Source organism: Trachypithecus francoisi, unplaced genomic scaffold (genome assembly GCF_009764315.1).
Source record: "Trachypithecus francoisi isolate TF-2019V2 unplaced genomic scaffold, Tfra_2.0 Lachesis_group2, whole genome shotgun sequence".
In the NCBI taxonomy this organism is placed as follows: Eukaryota; Metazoa; Chordata; class Mammalia; order Primates; family Cercopithecidae; genus Trachypithecus; species Trachypithecus francoisi.
Genome location: NW_022681465.1, coordinates 63,924,315 through 63,933,743, shown reverse-complemented (window position 1 = coordinate 63,933,743; position 9,429 = coordinate 63,924,315). Strand labels below are relative to the sequence as shown.

General features: G+C 35.0%; 1 pseudogene; it reads left to right on the top strand.

Moving 5' to 3' along the window:
• Window positions 1-845: 845 nt before the first annotated feature.
• On the top strand, window positions 846-1,128 carry LOC117064454 (annotated as a pseudogene).
• Window positions 1,129-9,429: the final 8,301 nt, after the last annotated feature.

Genomic DNA, 9,429 nt, shown 5'->3' with positions numbered 1-9,429 from the left:
TTGTGATCTGATTCTTCTGGTACTCTGGGCAAAAACTCAGGCTGTCACACTGGCCTCCTGTCCTTGAAATAAGGCAGAAGGTCTATTGAGCTGATTAACACAAGCCATCTGCAGACAGCATAGCTAAAAGTGGGCATTGGTAGTCCTGGATGCTGCCATGGGGCCAGAGCCCAGAAACAGTCTCCATGGCCTCTGCATCTGTCCACCTGCATGCTCCCCATAGGGGTTTGAGCAGTAGGGCACCAAAGAAGCAAGCCGCATACCTGTTGTATGCCCTGCAAGGGGAAAAAGGGAACTCTACCGTTTCAGTCATTTTCATTTTTCTAATGATTAATGATATTCAGCACCTTTCCAGAAATCTATGCCCATTTCAACTTTTTTATAGACTCTAGTACTGTAGGGAAAATACTCCTTTATTATTATTTTTACTGATTTTATTAATCAATCATAGTTATTTTCACACTTATGTCTTCTCACTCTGATATTGGTGTCATCTGTGATACTGTTTTTATTTTCCTTCTATTTTATTTTGCTTAAGTCATCTGGTCCTGTTATATGGATGATGGACATTATGTATAAAGAACTTAGAGACTTTTGTGATATTATTTCCTCACACACACTTAGAATATGCTTCCATCATTTTATTGTAGTCCTAGATTGAGGTGGTCCAGATTTTATGTGGCTTTTCTGTTTCTAGATGCTTTTATTTCTAGAGTGATTCTCTCCTAAATTTTCGACTGAAATCTTGACATTTTACCAGAAAATCTCCTCCTTAAGATCCAAGTAAAGGTTAAAAGTTCTGAGTTGACAGCAAAATCATTATTAAAATTTTTTCTTTTGCTAAGATGGTGACTCCCATGCATCAGCTCATAGCCCAGAGACAAGCATAATAAAGCAAATAAGCAACATGTAAGATGTCAGAAATGCTTGGAATTTGGACACTGGACTTATGAATGCACATGAAAAAGAAATACATACATAGGCCCTCAAGGACAGTAGAACTAAGGAAAACTTTCTAAAAGAAAAAGAAAACAGATCATTATCACAATGAAGGAGCTTTCTTCCCCTTCGCGTCATTGGCATTGGAGCAACCAATGTAGAAAGAAAGACTGAGAAAAAAAGGTCTAAAAGGGTAATCAGTTCTAGTAGCAGTAGCAGTGACAGTTCAGCTAGTGATTCTTCATCAGAGAGTGAAGAAACATCTACCTCATCCTCATCAGAGGACAGTGACACTGGTGAAAGCTCTTCTAGTTCTTCATGCTCAGTCTCCTCCACAACCTCCTCCTCCTACTCTGATTCAGACTCAGATTCCAGCTCTTCCAGCAGCAGCAGCACCAGCACATATAGCAGCTCCAAGGACGAACCAACAAAGAAGAAGAAAAAGAAAGAGCTACTCCATCCATACTGGACAGATGGACTGAAAACATTAATGTGATTCTTGAAAGGGAATTTAGAATATGTTAAGGCCAACTAGGTTAACTGGTGAAAATTTCTAGAATTCAAAAGTTTCTAAATGTTTTACATTGTAAGAGCATAAAAATTATTAATGGATTAGAGAGACTAACTTATTTGAAGGGTGAATCTTGGCTTTTCTTTTTTATCTTTAAAATATAAAGACACTCTCCCAAGACTAACCCAGGAAGAAGTTGAATCCCTGAATAGACCAATAACAGGCTCTGAAATTGAGCCAAAATTAATAGCCTACCAACCAAAAAATCCAGGACCAGACGGATTCACAACTGAATTCTACCAGAGGTGCAAGGAGGAGCTGGTACCATTCCTTCTGAAATTATTCCAATGACTAGAAAATGAGGGAATCCTCCCTAACTCATTTTATGAGGCCAACATCATCCTGATACCAAAGTCTGGCAAAGACACAACAACAAAAAAAGAGAATTTTAGACCAATATCCATGATGAACATCGATGCAAAAATCCTCAATAAAATACTGGCAAACTGAATCCAGCAGCACATCAAAAAGCTTATCCAACATGATCAAGTGGGCTTCATCCCTGGGATGCAAGGCTGGTTCAACATATGCAAATCAATAAACATAATCCAGCATATAAACAGAACCAAAGACAAAAACCGCATGATTATCTCAATAGATGAAGAAAAGGCCTTTGAAAAAATTCAACAGCCTTTCATGCAAAAACTCTCAATAAATTCGGTATTGATGAAACATATCTCAGAATAATAAGAGCTGTTTATGACAAACCCACTGCCAATATCATACTGAATGGGCAAAAACTGGAAGCACTAGCCCTGAAAACTGGCAGAAGACAGGGATGCCCTCTCTCACCACTCCTATTAAACATAGTGTTGGAAGTTCTGGTTAGGGCAATCAGGCAAGAGAAAGAAATAAAGCGTATTCAATCAGGAAAAGAGGAAGTCAAATTGTTCCTGCTTGCAGATGACATGATTGTATATTTAGAAAACCCCATCATCTCAGCCCAAAGTTTCCTTAAGCTGATAAGCAACTTCAGCAAAGTCTCAGGATACAAAATCAATATGCAAAAGTGACAAGCATTCCTATACAACAATAACAGACAGAGAGCAAAATCATGAGTGAACTCCCATTCGCAATTGTTATAAAGAGAATAAAATACCTAGGAATCCAACTTACAAGGGATGTGAAGGACCTCTTCAAGGAGAACTACAAACCATTGCTCAATGAAATAAAAGAGTACACAAACAGATGGAATAACATTCCTTGCTCATGGATAGGAAGAATCAATATCATGAAAATGGCCTTACTGCCGGGCGCGGTGGCTCACGCCTGTAATCCCAGCACTTTGGGAGGCTGAGACGGGCGGATCACGAGGTCAGGAGCTCGAGACCATCCTGGCTAACACAGTGAAACCCCATCTCTACTAAAAATACAAAAAAATTAGCCGGGCGTAGCGGCGGGCGCCTGTAGTCCCAGCTACTCGGGAGGCTGAGGCAGGAGAATGGCGGGAACCCGGGAAGAGGAGCTTGCAGTGAGCCGAGATCGCGCCACTGCACTCCAGCCTGGGGGCAGAGCGAGATTCTGTCTCCAAAAAAAAAAAAAAAAAGAAAGAAAATGGCCTTACTGACCAAGGTAATTTGTAGATTCAATGCCATCTCCATTAAGCTAACAATGACTTTCTTCACAGAATTGGAAAAAAACTACTTTAAAGTTCATATGGAACCAAAAAGGAGCCCACATTGCCAAGACAATCCTAAGCCAAAACACAAAGCTGGAGGCATCACACTACCTGACTTCAAACTATACTACAAAGCTACAGTAACCAAAACAGTATGGTACTGGTACCAAAACAGAGATATAGACCAATGGAAGAGAACAGAGCCCTCAGAAATAATAGAACGCATCTACAACCATCTGATATTTGACAAACCTGACAAAAACAAGAAATGGGGGAAAGGATTCCCTATTTAATAAATGGTGCTTGTAAAACTGGCTAGCCATAAGTAGAAAGCTGAAACTGGATCCTTTCCTTACATCTTATACAAAAATTAATTCAAGATGGACTAGAGACTTAAATGTTAGACCTAAACCCGTAAAAACTCTAGAAGAAAGTGCAGGCAATAACATTGAGGACATAGGCATGGGCAAGGACTTCATGACTAAAACACCAAAAGCAATGGCAACAAAAGCCAAAATTGACAAATGGGATATAAGTAAACTAAAGAGCTTCTGCACAGCAAAAGAAACTACCCAGAGAGAGAACAGGGAACCTACAAAATGGGAGAAAATTTTTGCAATCTACTCATCTGACAAAGGGCTAATATCCAGAACCTACAAAGAACACAAACACATTTACAAGAAAAGAAATAAACAACCCCATCAAAAAGTGAGCAAAGGATATGAACAGACACTTCTCAAAAGAAGACATTTATGCAGCCAACAGACACATGAAAAAATGCTCATCATCACTGGCCATCAGAGAAATGCAAATCAAAACCAAAATGAGATACCATCTCACACTAATTAGAATGGCGATCATTAAAAAGTCAGGAAACAACAGGTGCTGGAGAGGATGTGGAGAAATAGGAACACTTTCACACTGTTGGTGAGACTGTAAACTATTTCAACCATTGTGTAAGACAGTGTGGCGATTCCTCAAGAATCTAGAACTAGAAATACCATTTGACGCAACCATTTCATTAGTGGGTATATGACAAAAGGATTATAAATTTTGCTGCTATAAAGACACATGCACACTATGTTTATTGCGGCACTATTCACAATAGAAAGACTTGGAATCAACCCAAATGTCCATCTGTGACAGACTGGATTAAGAAAATGTGGCACATCCACACCATGGAATACTATGCAGCCATAAAAAAAGGATGAGTTCGTGTCCTTTATAGGGACATGGATGCACCTGGAAACCATCATTCTCAGCAAACTATCTCAAGAACAGAAAACCAAATACCGCATGTTCACACTCGCAGGTTGGAATTGAACAATGAGATCACTTGGACACAGGAAGGGGATCATCACACACTGGGTCCTATTGTGGGGAGGGGATATGGGTGAGGGATGGCATTGGGAGATATGCCTAATGTAAATGATGAGTTGATGGGTGCAACGCACCAACATGGCACATGTATACATGTGTGACAAGGCTGCACGTTGTGCACATGTACCCTAGAATGTAAAGTATAATAAAAATAAAAAATATGTATCTCTAGAACTTAAAGCTGAAATCTGCAAATCTGTTTGTGTGCTGAATCTATCTTTTCTTTCTGTGAAATAAACGCCATACTTTGTTACTTTGTTATATATGTTAGTCGTATGTTTCAGACATATTTTCAGGATGATGCATCAGAATATCTGGCAGTGAATTTCTAATGCTTTTGCCTGTGTTTTATGATGTGAGATTTAATATGTTGTTACTGTAAGTTTAGGAGTTTCCCTACAGTTAATAAATGTGCTCTATTTTTCCATTTATGTTCAAAAAGTTATTCTGACTGTCCTAAGTGATATGTTCAAGGAGACTATTACTATATTTACAGTTATTGAATGCTACAAGTTTCAAGTTTTTGTTGCATCATTCATTTTATTTTGGTTCCTTAAGTTTCTCAAGTTACCCTTTTCTGAGGAAAATTATTCTAGAGGAACCTAAAAAGGGACACAAAATCTGAAACTACTTAGGGGTATAACCTTGGTGCCTTCTGATAAACTCAGTGTATCAGAAAAGAAAGCAGCCATGTAAGAGGCTAACTTAAGTAGAAGTGCTAGAAATATCTTTCTGTATTAACTTGCAATAAAAGGCACCATTCACATCAGGGGGAAATGTAGGAGGAAGAGGTAATTTTTGCTGAAAATTAGGGCAATGTTGGTCGACTTTTATTAAAAGCTTTTTATAAGCTTTCATAAAGATTGCCTTTTGCTAGTTTTGCAATTATGGTATTATAGTTTATATGTTAATTGGTCATATATATGACAGTCTTCTGCATAAATATGAAGGACTAGGATTAATCTGATGCTTTTACTTAGGATATACATAGTTGAAATCTAGAATGAAAGGTTAAAGAGGAAATACTACACAATCTTTCTTAAAAGTAAAATGCTTTTATTGTGACAACAGTCTTTGGTTTAGCATCACATTATTCTGTGATGTCTTTTTAACTTTTGAAAAGAGGTATCATTTGTAGAAAATTTTTGATTTGGGTTAAATTTAGGTTTTCAAAACTGTAAATGTTGTCTTTTCTATATTTTTATGAAAAAGCAGTAGAAAATTACTTTTGTAGAAAATGAGCTATTTACATATTAAAATGTATGTATGTTGTGAGTTTAAGGAGCCTGTAACTACTTGCCAGTTTTACAAAACCATCTGTATTCAATGGTTATAAATAAAGTCTCAAAAAATCATTTCAAAGGCTGCCTACAGAATATTACCGTTTGACAGATAGAGTTAATAAATTACCAATCAGACACATTTTATAATGTTTGTGTCTGTAAACGTAATGTTAGCAGTTGAAGAACGTGATTGAGAAAAGAATGTGTTACATAGGTTGCATCACTTGCAGTTAAATAAAACTCACATTTTGTGCTTACAAGCTTAAAAAATAATAATACTAATTTAAAATTGTATAAACTGCTCCTCCTCAACATTAAGACACAAACAAAAACTGGAATTTTTATTCTGAAAATACACTATAAAGAGGAAGAAAAGACATGTTTGTACGCTGGCTGGAAGAAAATATTTGCAAACTATATATCCTACACAGCACCTGTATTTAGACGTTATAAATAACTCTCAAAATTAAGCAGAAAAATATAAACAGTCCAATTAAAAATTGAGCAAAAGATGTGAGTCAACATTGGAATGAATAGGATATATAGATCTTAAATAAACACATAAAACGATGTTCATGACAGATGAAAAAGCATGATCAGGTAATATTACACAAATATCAGAATAGCTGAATAGAATGTAACAATCTCACCAAAAGCTGGAGAGGACATGGAGAACCTGAACATGTAAAATGGCTCAGCCACATTGCAAAAGATAACAGCAAGTTTTCTGAAAGTTAAACAAGCACTTATTACACAAACTGGTTCTTATCATGCTCAAGCCACAAACAACAAAAAGTTTCCATATTTTGTCACTTCCTTGATTTCCTTTACGTAAAATATATTGTTTGTAAATGTTAAATAGCACAATACTGACACATTATGAACTATTAAAAATGCTTTAAAATTGTGTAATCTATCTATCTAGAAATTAGAAAATTCCTCATAAAACTTTACACATTCTGTATTGTTGCCAATACAATCATTCAAATATAGAAGAGACAATGAGTTATTTTTATTTATCTGAATTCCATAGTTAAGGATCAAACTGACACCTTCGCTGATTAAAGTGATCTTTATATCTTACACAGGTCAAAAAATTGTCCTTTTATTCCTTCATTGGTTTTGTGAAATTTTTATGAAGATAATTTTAAGCATGTATATATTTCACTTAATACACGCCTACAAATGCTTTGGGAAAAAATCAGTTTCCTCAGTCTTTGAAAGTTCATGATATATTTGAATCTATGTCAATAATATAATTGCCAATAATATATATTATGGCATACTTAATGTTACTTGAGTGATGTTAATTTATTATCAGTTTTTTTGTATTATAGACAACAAATAGCTCCCCTAATTTGACAATATTGTCTTTTAAAATACTTCATTGTCTAAACTTTGCTGTGTTGGGGCTAGCATAAAATAAGTGTTTGGGCAAGTTGTAAGTTGGTGAATGCACTAGGTTTTTTTTTTTCTACTTGCAAAATAAACAACTTCTTTGAAATTAAAAAAAGGATAAATTCAGGACTTTACGATAATTTGGTAAATATATGGAAAGCATTGAGTATAGTAGATTTAAAAATTCTATACAAATACACAAAATGTATTGTATTATATCATATGAGGATTTATAACCCAAAACCTATGATGGGATATAATGCATTGACATTAGAATTTGATTTCAGATATTATAAAAATAAGAAAGAAAAACACGTATCTTCTTATTTTTAATAGAATTATGTATTCACCTCATCCAAATGTTTCGTCAGATTTAAGGTAAGAGATCCTTTATATACAACTGTTTCACTCAACTGAAATGTATTTTCTGAATAACGCAAACCTTATTATAACTGATATGGTACCTGGAATAGAATACGTAGTCACTAAGTGTTATCAGATATGGCACAGTATTTTACAATTGTCAATTCTGAATTATTCACAAAGTGATAAAAGCAAAATTCAGTGATCTAGTTAATTAAAGAAATCAAAATTTCTAAATACAAACAGAACAGTTCTGAAGGAATTGAGTTTCACTTAAACTGAATAGCATTGCTGTTAGAATGAAACCAGTAACAATTGGTTATTAACCTTGAAAACTGGATAAATACAGTGTTGACTAAACAGAGTATACTGCTATTGAGCTGCAAAATGTTACCCATGACCCTTTGCTTCTTAGTGAAATTTAAGGTATGGATTTATATTTCTAAACTCTGATATTGTTTGGGATTTAGTCACCTTAGAGACTGCTTCTCTAGCGTAGCCAGAAAAGGGATCACTTGAGGATATTTGTTTCCAGCTCAGAAAACTTAAGAAAATGAATAACAGAATTTCTTTTGAAATATACTCGTGGTTCAAAATCTGTACTATAAAAGGCATCAATAATATAATATAAATGCCACATCATCAACATCTGTATATCACTCTTAATAAAATAGCCCACGTTTATTGAATGCATATTATGTGACCTGTAGTCTCTGGAGGCCTTAAGAAGTTTAGCTCTCTTAATTTGCATTAATTAATTAATTAACCAGTAAGTCAAGGCTATGGCCTCTCTTTTGGATAGGAGAAAATTAAACTTGTTGAACATATATTCAGGGATGGAACTTCTGGTCTATTCCAAAGCATGTGTTCTCAGCAAACATCTTTTCTTGCCTCTTATATCTGTATGCCTTACATCTTTTATCTCTGATGTCTGTACTGGAGAGAGGTTACCTTGGTTGTCACAAAATACACAGTGATTAAATGTATGTGTAACAGGGACACTGTTCTTACAATCACTTGAAATCATCGGGAAATTTACAAATGACTCTTGTCAGTCTCAACTTAGTGAGAAGTGGTGTTTTGCATGCAGTTATCCTCAAAACACAAACCTACAAGGTTTCCAACTATTTTTACTCACAATTTAGGGTTTCAGGACTTTCCAAGACTTTATATAAGTACTGAAATAGGCAATTGTGAAGTGGAAGGTTTACATGATTGGGATATATTGGATATTTCACACATCTATTTTTGATGCTCCCAGCTGCTGGATGTTAAGAGTGTTCATAGAAACAAAATTTCTACAGCCTTAATACGTCCATTGTATTAAAATGTAAGTTTTATATTTAGCTTCCAGATTTTTCAGCATATTTTGGAATTCACTGTGATACAACATATAATGAGTAGATTTTCCTTTTAATAAAAATAAGATGAAGTATTATAAACTATAGATACCCATAATTAAGACTACTCATCAAGAGGTGATTAATAATGTATTTCATTTTTCATACTTCCTCCCTTCTTTCCTCCCTCCTGCCTTCCCTTTCTTCATTTCTTTATTTTTTCTTTCCTTTCTCTCTCTCTTCATCTCTCTCTCTGTTCTTTGTTCTCTCTTTCCTTTTTTTCTATGATCTGTCTATCTATCTATCTATCATCTACTTACCTACCTACTGATTTGTTATCTATTTATCATCACTACCTAACTACACAACTTCAAGCCAGAATTGTGATTGGAAATATAATCTTTAGAAGTGAGATTAACCATAAAAAAAATTTCCTAAATTCTTGTCTAACTATAATATTTTGCCTTATATGTAGACCTTCAACTATTATGAAAAAGAGGTAACTCCAAATTTATATCAATTTATAAGAATAATCAG